Source organism: Rhinopithecus bieti, unplaced genomic scaffold (assembly GCF_001698545.2).
Source record: "Rhinopithecus bieti isolate Rb0 unplaced genomic scaffold, ASM169854v2 scaffold_18512, whole genome shotgun sequence".
Taxonomy (NCBI): Eukaryota; Metazoa; Chordata; class Mammalia; order Primates; family Cercopithecidae; genus Rhinopithecus; species Rhinopithecus bieti.
In genome coordinates, this window is record NW_016809093.1 from 124,665 (window position 1) to 135,768 (window position 11,104).

Consider the following 11,104-nt stretch of genomic DNA (forward strand, 5'->3'; position numbering starts at 1 on the left):
TACAGTTTCAATCTCGCTGCTTGTTATTGGTCTATTCAGAGATTCTATATCTTCCTAGTTTAATCTAGGAGGGTTGTATATTTCCAGGAATTTATCCATCTCCCCTTGGTTATCTAGTTTATTTCTGTAAAGGTGTTCATATTAGCCTTCAATTAATTATCTTTTATATTTCTGTGGTGTCAGTTGTAATATCTCCTGTTTTGTTTCTAATTGAGCTTATTTGGATTTTCTCTCTTCTTTTCTTGGTTAATCTTGCTAATGGTGTATCAATTTTATTTATCTTTTCAAAGAACCAGCTTTCTGTTTCATTTATCTTTTGTATTGTTTTTCTTAGTTTTAATTTTATTTAGTTCTGCACTTATCTTGGTTGTTTCCTTTCTTCTGCTGGGTTTGAGGTTGATTTGTTCTTGTTTCTCTGATTCCTAGAGGCGTGACCTTAGATTGTCTGTTTTTGCTCTTTTAGACTTTTTGACATAGGTGTTTAGGGCTATGAACTTTACTCTTAGCATCACCTCTGCTGTATCCCAGAGGTTTTGATAGGCTGTCACTATTGTTGTTCAGTTTGAAGAATTTTTAAATTTCCATCTTGATTTCATTTTTGACCCAATGGTCATTCGGGAGCAGGTTATTTAATTTCCATGTATTTGCTGGTTTTGAAGGTTCCTTTTGGAGTTGATTTTCAGCTTTATTCCACTGTGGTCTGAGAGAGTGCTTGATATAATTTCAATTTTCTTAAATTTATTGAGACTCGTTTTGTGGCCTATCATATGGTCTATCTTGGAGTTTATCTTGATCTACCTTTTGTTTTTTTAAATTGTATTTTTGTTTTGTAGGTCCTGTGAGATTTATGCTTTAAAGAGGTTCGTTTTGATGTGTTTCCAAGATTTGTTTCAAGATTTAGAGCTCCTTTTAGCATTTCTTGTAGTGCTGGCTTGGTAGTTTCAAATTCTCTGTTAAATAGAATGTATATTCTGTGGTTATTAAATGGAATGTTCTGTAAATATATGTTAAATTCATTTGTTCTCGGGTATAGTTTCAATCCATTGTTTGTTGACTTTCTGTCTTGATGACCTGTCTAATGCTATCAATGGAGTATTGAAGTCCCCCACTATTATTGTGTTGCTGTCTATCTCATTTCTTAGGTGTAGTAGTAATTGTTTTATAAATTTGGGAGCTCCGGTGTTAGGCGCATATATCCTTAGGATTGTGATAGTTCCCTGTTGGGCAAGGCCTTTTATAGTTACATATTGTCCCTCTTTGTCTTTTGTAACTGCTGTTACTTTAGAGTTTTTTTTTTTTTTTTTTTTTTTTTTTTTAGGTTTTTTTTTTTTTTTTTTTTTTTTTTTTGTCTGATATAAGAGTAGCTACTCCTGCTCACTTTTGGTGTCCATTTGCATGGAATGTTTTTTTCCACTCCTTTACCTTAAGTTTATGTGAGTCTTTATGTGTTAGGTTGGTCTCTTGAAGGCAGCAGATTGTTCGTTGGTGAATTCTTATCCATTCTGCAATTCTGTATCTTTTAAGTGAAACAGTTAGGCCATTTATATTCAAGATTAGTATTGAGATGTGAGGTACTATTCCATTCATCATGCTATTTTTTTCCTGTATACCTTGTGTTTTTTTAAATTGTATTTTTGTTTTATAGGTCCTGTGAGATTTATGCTTTAAAGAGGTTCTGTTTTGATGTGTTTCCAGGATTTGTTTCAAGATTGAGAGCTCCTTTTAATATTTCTTGTAGTGCTGGCTTGGTAGTGTCAAATTCCCTCAGCATTTGTTCATCTGAAAAAGACTGTATCTTTCTTTCATTTATGAAGCTTAGTTTCACCAGATACAAAATTCTTGGCTGATAATTGTTTTGTTTAAGGAGGCTGAAGATAGGACCCTAATCCCTTCTAGTTTGTAGGGTTTCTGCTGAGAAATCTGCAGTTAATCTGATAGGTTTTCCTTTATAGGTTACCTGACGCTTTTACCTCACAGCTCTTAAGAGTCTTTCCTTCATCTTAACTTTAGGTGACATGAGGCCAATGTGCCTAGGCGATGATCTTTTTGCAATGAATTTCCTAGGTGTTATTTGAGCTTCTTGTATTTGGATGTCTAAGTCTAGCAAGACTTGGGAAGTTTTCCTCAATTATTCCCCCAAATATGTTTTCCAAACTTTTAGGTTTCTCTTCTTCCTCAGGAACATGGATTATTCTTAGATTTAGTCGTTTAACATAATCCCAGACTTCTTGGAGACTTTGTTCATTTTTTTATTATTTTTTCTTTGTTTTTGTTGGATTGGGTTAATTCGAAAGCCTTGTCTTTGCATTCTGAAGTTCTTTCTTCTGCTTGTTCAATTCTATTACTGAGAATTTTTAGAGCATTTTGCATTTCTGTAAGTACGTCTATTATTTCCTGAAATAATTTCCTTTTGATTGTTTTTTATTTATGCTATCTGTTTCACTGAAGATTTCTCCCCTCGTTTCTTGTATCACTTTTTTTATTTCCTTAAATTGGACTTCACCTTTCTCTGGTGCCTCTTTGATTAGCTTAATAACTGACCTTCTGAATCCTTTTTCAGGTAAATCAGGGATTTCTTCTTCGTATGGATCCATTGCTGGTGAGCTAGTGTGATTTTTGGGGGTTGTTAAAGAACCTTATTTTGTCATATTACTAGAATTGTTTTTCTGGTTCCTTCTCATTTAGGTAGGCTCTGTCAGAGGGAAGGTCTAGGGCTCAAGGCTGCTGTTCAGATTCTTTCGTCCCATGGAGTGTTCTCTTGATGTAGTACTCTCCGCCTTTTCCTAGGGATATGGCTTCCTGAGAGCTGAGCTGTAGTGATTGTTATCTCTCTTCTGCATCTAGCCACCTAGCAGGTCTACCAGGCTCAGGCTGGAACTGGGGGTTGTCTGCAGAGTCCTGTGATGTGAACCATCTGCAGGTCTCTCAGCTGTGGATACCAGCACCTGCTCCAGTGGAGGTGGCAGGGGGCTAAAACGGATTCTGTGAGGGTCCTTGGTTTTGGTTGTTTATTGCAATATTTTTTGCTGGTTGGCCTTCTGCCAGGAGGTGGCGCTTTGAAGAGAGCATCAGCTGTGGTAGTATAGGGAGGATCAGGTGGTGGGTGGGTCCCTAGAACTCCCAAGAATATATGCCCTTTGTCTTCAGCTACCAGTGTGGGTAGGGAAAGACCATCAAGTGGGGGCAGGGCTAGGCATGTCTGAGCTCAGACTCTCCTTGGGCAGGTCTTGCTGCAGCTGCTGTGGGGGATGGGAATGTGGTTCCTAGGTCAATGGAGTTAAATTCCCAGGAGGATTATGGCTGCCTCTGCTGTGTCATGCAGGTTGTCAGGGAAGTAGGGGAAAGCTGACAGTCACAGGCCTCACCCAGCTCCCATGCAACCCAAGAGGCTGGTCTCACTCCCACCATAGTTCCCCCAACAGCACCGAGTTGTGTTTCCAGGCATTGGGTGAGCAGGGCTGAGAACTTGCCCCAGGCTACTAGTTGCTTCCCTGCCTGTGGCGTCTGCACACCAGATTCATGCCCTCCCCTGAATTCTGGCCAGGAGACTTCACATTCAGTTCGAATTGTTACAGAGTTCAACTGGAGGTTTCCTTCTCCCTGTGGTCTTTCCCCAGTAGCTCTGGTAGCCCTCCCCAAGGACTTCTGTGAGACAAGGCAGAAATGGCTTCCTAGGGGACCCAGGGAGCCCACAGGGTTTTTCCTCCTGCTTCCTCTACCCCTGTATTTCGCTAGGCTCTCTGAATTGACTCAGCTCCAGGTGAGGTCAGAATCTTCTTCCATGATCTAGACGTTCAGGTTCCCCAGTGAGGGTGTGTGTTCAGGGGTAGATGATCCCCCTTTTCCACTTCCACAGCTTGGGCACTCACAGTATGTGGAGTGTCTCCTGGGTCCTGCAGGAAAAATCTCCTTCTTTCAGAAGGTCTGTGGGTTCTCTCAGCTTTCCTAGTTTATTTCTGCAGTAGTTCTGGAGCAAAAGTACACGATGCGAGTCTCCATACACTGCTCTGCCTGTCCGCGTGGGAGCTGCAATCTAGTCTTGCCTCCCATCCACCATGATCCCTCTGAAATTCTTATTGGGCCCCAAGAAGAAATAGTACAGAAGAGCCAGGAATATTAATGGACCAGCTGGACTGAAGATGAGAATCATTAACCTTGTGCCCTGGCTGCAAAACCCCTCAACTGACCACAGGTCTTTGAGAAAGTCCCTTCCCTTTGTTGGCCTCAGCCCAAACACAGAGGAGCACTCAGTGTAGAAACAGTGATTAGAGGTGTGGGCTTTGGGGCGAGAAGTTTCTGAATTTGACCCTGGGAACCATCACTTTTTGGTTGTGTGATCTATAGTAAGCAATTTATCTATTAATACTATATACCCTATAATTGTTAGCATATTTTATTATTATTATTCATTTCACCTATCAAAAGGGTGAATAATAGGAGTAGGAATACTTGGCCAGGTATTATGTTTCATGAACCTATAATGAAATAACTGTTGGACAGAGTGTTTGATATATAGATTAAAGGAAGTCTATAGAAATCTCAGGAGCAGACCCAAACATATAATATTATTCAATATGTTACATGTATACCATTTCCAATCAGATGCATTGTTTAAGAATTGAGGCTGTATCAACTGGTAAAGGGTTCATTGGGAAGCAAATTTGGGGCAAGGCATGGTGGTTCCTGCCTCTGATCACAGAACTTTAGGAGGTCAAGGTGGGAAGATTCCTTGAGCCTGGGAGTTCAAGATGAGCCTGAGCAACCTAGTGAGATCCCATCTCTACAAAAAAAATTAAAAATTAGGCAGGAGTGGTGGCACATGGCTGTAGTCCCAGCTACTCAGGATGCTGAGGTGGGAGGACTGCTTGGGCCTAGGAGGTCAAGTCTACAGTGAGCTGTGATCACACCACTGTACTACAGCCTGGGTGACAGAGCAAGAACCTTCAAAAAAAAGCAAAGTTGTATCATGTCTTTTACCTTGTAATTTAACCAGAATGCCTCATCCACATGTTAGTACTTAAGGTAAAAGGAAAACTAAAATAACAAAAAAGACAGGGTACTAAACTATATATATGGTATATTAATTATTATATGAGTTGCATATGTAGTGCATGTACAGTTCATGTGCATACATGTATACACAAAAAAATCCCAAAGAACATAGCCCAATGTTAATTTCCACCATGATGGGATTGATTTTTTTTTTTTTTGACACAGAGTCTTGCCGTGTCACGCAGGCTAGAGTGCAGTGGCGTGATCTTGGATCACAGCAGCTTCTGCTCCCGGGTTCAGTCGATTCTTCTGCCTTAGCCTCCCAAGTAGCTGGGATTACAGGTGTGAGACACCTGACATCCTGAGTAGCTGGGACTACAGCCATGTGCCACGACTCCTGCCTAATTAAAAAAAAATTTTTTTTGTAGAGATGGGATCTCACTATGTTGTTCAGGCTCATCTTGAACTCCCAACGTCTAGGAATCCTCCCACCTCGGCCTCCCAAAGTTCTGTGATCACAGGCAGGAGCCACCATGCCTTGCCCCAAATTTGCTTCCCAATGAACCCTTTACCCGTTGATCCAGCCTCAATTCTTAAACAATGTATCTAATTGGAAATGGCATATATGTAACATATTGACCACTCAGCTAATTTTTTTTTTTTTTTGTATTTTTAGTACAGATGGGATTGCTGTATTGGCCAGGCTGGTGGTCTCGAACTCCTGGCTTCAAGTGATCCACCTGCCTCGGCCTCCCTAAGTGCTGGAATTACAGGCGTGAGCCACTGCGCCCAGTCTATGATGGGACTGATATTTTTAACTTCTCCACTTGGCTCAATATTAAGCCTTTGCTGAGTATGGATTAGACTTATGAAAAAAAACACTATATCCCCTAAAACCTCTGCTACTTATGAAATATTTCAGATAAAGTGTATAGATAACTATAAAATTAATCCAGGTTAAGAAAAACTTTACTCCTCCATGGCCCTTTCTTCCCTGCTAGAGATGATCAATATCCAGAATGCAGTATTTACTCCACATTTTTTTTATTACTTTACTATATATGAGAACATCCCTAGACAAAATATATATTTTTTTGCATATTTGTCTTCATACAACCACACACACACATTAATACTATAGGTGTTCTTGTCCTCCAACTAGTTAATTTAACATCGTATGTCTATATGTACACACACACACACAAACTTGATTCTTATACTCAAGAGAGCATTGTGAGGAATTCAAGGGGAAACTCTCCTCCAGATCCCAGCACAGTTTTTGACACATTATTCACAGCACCAATGTTTGCTTCCTTCTCATCCCAACTCTGCTGAGATGTTATTTCTTTACATTCACTTCTAATTTTACCATTAACTATTCTTTTTGTCTGCATTCTTTTAGTTTACATTGTGGTTCTTTATCAGGCTTTCTGAATTGAATGTTTAACTCATTTATTTTCATTTTTATTGATATCGGTACTTAATGCTTTAAAATAGTCTCTGATAGCTACTCTAGATAAATTCATACATGCTCTGTGTTCATTATGATTATATGCACCAAATTCTGCAATTTTAATCTATTTCCATTTGGGCGCAAGTTTTGTTTAACAGCCTCAGATAGAATCAATATTCATGAATGATTCATGTTTATATGAAAAGTAGGTGTGTTACCTAATATTAGGCTTCACAGTTTAGAATAAGCGTATCTGTAAGATCTACCCTTGGAATTATGTTGCTTAAGTCTTCTCTACAGTTACTAAATTTTTCTCCACCTGAACGTTTTTGGATAACAGGAAATGTGGTAGAATCATCTATTATTAAATGGTGTGCTTCTTCCTACTTCTCTTTGCACTACTGTAGTTTTTGTTCTATCAATATTTTTACCACATGACTGCATATGTAAGTATCAATAGCTCCCATCTTCCTTGTGAATTGTAGCCTTTGGCTTTATCAACTGTGGTTTTTTGTCTCTTTAAATCCATTTTGGTCTCAGTTTTTTTCTCTTAATTATCAAGATTGTAACCCTTACTTTCTTTATATTGTCAACTGCCTAGTGTATATTTATCCTTACATTTTTAACCTCTATGAATACATTTGTTTTACGTGTATCACTGGGAAAAGCATAGCTTTGGATTTTGCTTCAATAGGTAATCTGAAATACTTTTCTTTTAATAGATGAGTTAAGCCAATTTACTGTTATTGATATGATTGCTCATTTGTGTTCAATTCTGTTGTATTGCTTTTAAACACAGAAATTGTATAGTCTTTCACTAGTTCATATGTTTATTTGCTATCTATATTTATTTAGGATTTAGAATGGTTAATACATAATATCCTTGATATGGAAGAGGTCTTAATAATGAGGAGAGAAATCATCAAAAGATATGAACAGATAATTCACATAAAATGCAATGTACATAGTCACTAAACTTTCAAAAATACACCAAATTACAATAATTCTGCCTGCCATGGGCTGCCAGTGTGCACTAGAGGTATCTCATGTTTCATCTTATGGATGCCGCAGAGTAGAGGATTTTACTGTCATCTTTTACACTTACCAATTTTATTCTGACAGAATTAGAGCTATTCTGTATGTAAATTCATACGCTAGGTTTTAAGTGAGGAATTTTTTTTGCTCCATGCAAACACGGCTGTGAAGTTTGACAATGGTGGTATGATAGTGCCCCCTCGTGACTGAAGCCTGAACTGCAGCTTGAACATCACAGTAGGAAAGTGTGAGGGAGGAGTTGTGGCCCAAACCCGCCCTACAGAATTTTCTAGAAGTCTGAGTGGAACGTTGGGCATTCCCAGTGTGTAGGAATACTGACGGCCTCCATTTAAAAAATGGAGCCTTTTACTATGTGGAAGAGAAAACTATGTCAGAATAATAAATACATTTTTTCAATGCTTTGAGACATATGGATAAATAGCTGGAGAACTGGGTAAGCTAAAATGGATGCCGATCTTTTATCATCTTCGTAACCCAAGTTTGCCCTTATTATAACCATTTTTGCATGGAAGTATACTTTAAAATACTTAAACATCTTATATTACTACTAATATCTTCTTACTTTTTTTTTTGGATCTGTTGTATTTTTTTATTTTGGTGTGGATGCCTCTCATAATATTTTATTTTCACTAGTTTATTACATGTCAAATATATGAAAATTTAGTTCCCTTACTCATTTCTATGACCAAAAAATAATGTACTTAAGCCATGCTCATGTATATGCAAATATTGTTGTAAGCATTTATTTATAATTAAGTTCCTGAGTCATTTTAAAGCCCTTTGAACTGTAACATTTTATATTAATAATGAATTCAAAATACTATTACTAATTTATATGAACTGTATCACAGTGTGAAAGTACCTGTTTCTCCACACATTAGAAATAATGAGAATCATTAATTTGGTACACAAGAAGTCATGTCTCATCATTACTTTCATTATAACTCGTTTTCATTGCCTTCTGGAATTCCATCCTATGGATGTGACATAATCAATTTTCACAACCTCATGTTATTCAGACTGTCCTGATATTTCCTTATCTATACTGTGTGGATGGCATCTTTTCAGAGTCTGTGCACTGCTGAAGGGCACAGTTACAGGCACAGTTCCTGTGGCTATTTGCACTAGTGAGTTGAATGTGTCTTCCTTGAGTCCAGCAAGCTGTCTTAGGAGAAATACAACACAACGTGATAAATGTCTCAGTTTGTGTGAGAGAGTGTGTGTGTGTGTATGTGTGTGTGTGCTGACAACCACATTTCCCTCTGCCCCTTCATGGGTTTGTGTCTCATTTGGTCTCTCTTCCCAAATTCAGGCCCAGAAGTGACAAAAGAGAATTATCAGGATGGCAGTCGTTATAACCAGATGCTTATGAACATTCTTCACTACATTCTGAAGATGAATTTCTATAAGGGAAATTGTTTATGTAAGTGGTGTGTACCCTTTGATATGTATTGACATAGTGGCACACATAGAGTTGTGCCATTTAGACTCCCCAAGGGGAGGCATGTGAGGTCAGCCACAGAGGAGTGAAGAAATTAGTTAATGCTGACATCCTATCACATAGGATGGGTTCTGGACTCTGTCATGGATCCGCTCTCAAGTCATTGCCATAATTGGAAGATGTGTAAGTGATCAGATGCAATCAAATTTTGCACACAAGCACAACCTGATGTAGCAATGAGGGGAAAGGGGAAGAGGAATGATCATTGCTTGGAGTTACACAGGACAGAGGCAGCAGGGGTAGGACACAGGCACGCTTTTATATGCATTCTTTTTTTTTTTTTTTTTTTGCGACGGAGTCTCGCTCTGTTGCCAGGCTGGAGTGCAGTGGTGTGATCTCGGCTCACGGCAACCTCCACTTCCTGGGTTCAAGCGATTTTCCTGCCTCAGCCTCCCGAGTAGCTGGGACTGCAGGCACGCACCACCACGCCCAGCTGATTTTTTGTATTTTTGGTAGAGACGAGGTTTTACCATGTTGGCCAGGATGGTCTCGATCTCTTGAACTCGTAATCCGCCCGCCTTGGCCTCCCAAAGTGCTGGGATTACAGGCGTGAACCACCACGCCCGGCCCTATATGCATTCATTTTTATATAAAACATATGCATCAATTCTTTTGTATGAAAACGTTTGATCATTGCTGTGGTACAACAGAAAACTAGGTCAGTACCGTATTTTTTTTCACATTTACACAGATTTTTATTTTGTTTTAGACATTGTCTTACATGCAATAGACATTCAATATTTGTTGAAATTAATGAAAGAAAAGAGAAACATGAAAAGGGGCTGAGAAGACAATAATCTGCTTTTTAATTTATAGACAGCAATTAGGTCAAACAGTTATAATAATGATGACAAAGAACAATATCTGAGGTACACTCAAAATCTTATGAGGGTTATTTGCCAGTTTTCCTGGCTATTTCTACACCCCTTTATCTCTAGTGAATGTTTCTGTTTACAACTACATATTTTGTGAGTTTCGCCTACTGTATTTCAGTCAACACTGTAAAAAATGAGGAGAGTCTTTTTGGTTCAAATGTGGTTTTTAGTTAATTATGTGATGTGTATATGATTTTTGTTACCTTTTCTGTATAGATATCAGGAGAATCGAAAATATGTTGATGGTGGAATTGTGGTATGACATTTTTACTGACTACTACTCTGTAAAAGTTTTGTCTATGAGCTCTATGGGTTGTTCCTGGCTTTTGAAAACTTACTTTAAGGAAGTGTTTTTGGAAATGGATTATAATTATACTAGTATGCAATCTTATGTATTTGCAACTGTCTAAAATGTTATGATACTTTCCTTCCTCCCTGTAGTCTGGCATTCATCCATTCAAGATATTTTAATTGAACTCTTACAATGTTCTTAATACTGTGATAAGCCCTGAAAGTAAACTGTGGCTAAAAATGTTGCAGGATAAAATACAGGATTCCCAGTTAAATTTGAATTTTAGATAAACAACATTCTTATACTAAAAATTATTCTATGTTTATCTGAAATTCAAATTTAGCTGAGTGTCCTGTAGTTTTTTATTTTATTTGTTTACTTGTTTGTCTGTGATAAATATGGCAGCCCTAGTAAAAATAAATATAGCCCCTGATTTATTCTAATTTGCTCTTCAGTTGGCAAGGAAGGCACTAATCAAATAATCCTGTAGATTAATGAAAAATTACAACTGAGATAAGTATGAACAAGAATAAATTCAAAGCTGAAGAAGAAGAAAATAGTTGGAAGAGAAACCTTGTCAGAAAGGGACTTCAAAGAAGACTTCTCTGTGGAAATGTCAATGGACCCACAATACAGTGGGGAAGGAAAGAGATGCTCTGTCACTTTCTTTTATTTTTTTTTTCTTCTTTTTTTTTATTATTATTATACTTTAAGTTCTAGGGTACATGTGCATAACGTGCAGGTTTGTTACATATGTATACTTGTGCCATGTTGGTGTGCTGCACCCATCAACTCGTCAGCACCCATCAACTCATCCTTTACGTCAGGTATAACTCCCAATGCAATCCTTCCCCCTTCCCCCCCCCAAAATAGACCCCGGTGTGTGATGTTCACCTTCCAGAGTCCAAGTGATCTCATTGTTCAGTTCCCACCTA

General features: G+C 38.2%; 1 long non-coding RNA gene across 3 annotated transcripts in view; it reads left to right on the top strand.

Moving 5' to 3' along the window:
* LOC108539672 (uncharacterized) overlaps positions 1–11,104 on the top strand; it is a 70,909-nt gene that overhangs the window by 22,755 nt on the left and 37,050 nt on the right. For all 3 annotated transcript variants that reach the window (XR_001888458.1, XR_001888456.1, XR_001888457.1), the window contains exon 4: positions 8,814–8,924. This is a non-coding gene — a long non-coding RNA (uncharacterized LOC108539672). The remainder of the gene's footprint in view (positions 1–8,813; positions 8,925–11,104) is intronic.